We start from the raw sequence: 1,749 nt of genomic DNA on the forward strand, positions 1-1,749 counted from the left end.
AAAAATAAATGTCTTTCAGTGATGTCATGTGGGCATGGGTAAATATAATCCTTTGCCACAGTCCAAAGATTCCATCAGCTTGGTCACTTTGAGAAGTGAGGTTGTAGTGTAAGTAGCCCACCACCCAAGTTCTCCAGGAATGTACTCTGGTGCTATTATTGTCACAAAAGTTATCTGAGTATGTGCTTACAGAGAAAAAACAAGCATATGACCTCATTAAATCATCTACAGTAGCATCACCCAAGACAAATTAGATATGAACAAACTGAAAGCTCCAATTCTCTATCACCCTTAATTGCAGAAAAATAATCACCATTTATGATGCAAACAACCTAAGTATTGCCCAGTAGATAATATACACTAAATATAACTGCACAATCTTCACTAGTGTTAGGAAACAATTCAATAATAATTTTGCAAAGTTGACTATCAAAAGATTAACAAAGTTTTTTTAGTTATGTTATTGAAAATAATGTGTTTGAGAGTAGGGGAATGCAAGAGAAAACCTTAAGCTTTATGATCTAAGAAGAAAGATAGAAAAATAGCATGAGCAATCTTATTGGGGAGTAGAAGGATATCTATTTATTTTCTGTTATTTTTTCTCTCTTTTTTATTAATTTTATTGAGAAACAAATAGCAATGAGACAGTTTCAGAACAGGTTAGTAGGATAGTTACAATAATTAATACATTGCATATTGTCATCTTTGTAGTAGTTATTCACAGTACAAGATGCAGACATGATATGTCCAAACACTATTAATACAAATCTTTTTTCTCACTGAAATTAAGAGAAAGTAGCTGTATATCTTTCTTATTTTGTATAAACATATATATATATATATGCATATATATGTATATTTCACTACAAAATGTACTTCATTTATATCCCCCTTTTTTGTTTAGTTTTGTCAGAGATGGTATTACATTGCCATTTAAATATTGTAGGTGCATGAATTAAGCAAAATATTCCAATACAGTCCAGTAGTCCATAATTGTAGTGTGTTATCTGTAGGACTGGCAATGTCAGAAGTTGTTGACTTGAGCCTTTTACAACTTAGCATATTAATATTAATGTGGCTTTACTTTTTATACCTTGTTGTTATACTTTTCTGCTGGATGGTTAAGACCAAGATAAAGCAAGACCTATATAACAAGAAATGTAACTTTTGTATCTGACAAGGTCAGTCAGATCCCCTCAGGATTTAGCCTGAAACCCTGTACCTCAGTTTGTAGATCCTTTGTCAGTGTCAGCCATGTGGATGAATCATGGCCATTGCTTGACCAGTTTGTTCTCTGTGAAAGCCTGAGAGAATGTTTTCTCTCTAGGTGACTCTTGTTAGGCACATTATACATCATCAATCACTTTCCTCTGTGGCCCCATAATCTCCTTGATCAGAAAATTTGAGACACCACTGAGTTACAGGATGTTACAGTACAGGTTCTTTTATGTCCTAAGTTCTCACTGGCCTTGAAAGGCTAGGGCCAAAATGTTGGCTATCCTTGTAGCCCTTCCTTTTCTCTAATATTTGTTTTGCAAACTTAAGTTGTTAACCCTCAAGAAGAGAAGCTTAATGATATTATTACCCTATAACATAGGCAGTTGAGCTTAACATCGCTATCTGAATATCAAACATCTTAGACATAACATGGAATGGGTATTTTCAATCAAGTATTGATATGTTAAACTTTAAATCCCTACAGAATGTAACTAAAAAATAAAAATATTAAAAAATAGAAATAAACAATTA

The sequence above is a fragment of the Octodon degus genome, unplaced genomic scaffold (genome assembly GCF_000260255.1).
Source record: "Octodon degus isolate 3935 unplaced genomic scaffold, OctDeg1.0 scaffold00007, whole genome shotgun sequence".
NCBI classification, from domain to species: domain Eukaryota; kingdom Metazoa; phylum Chordata; class Mammalia; order Rodentia; family Octodontidae; genus Octodon; species Octodon degus.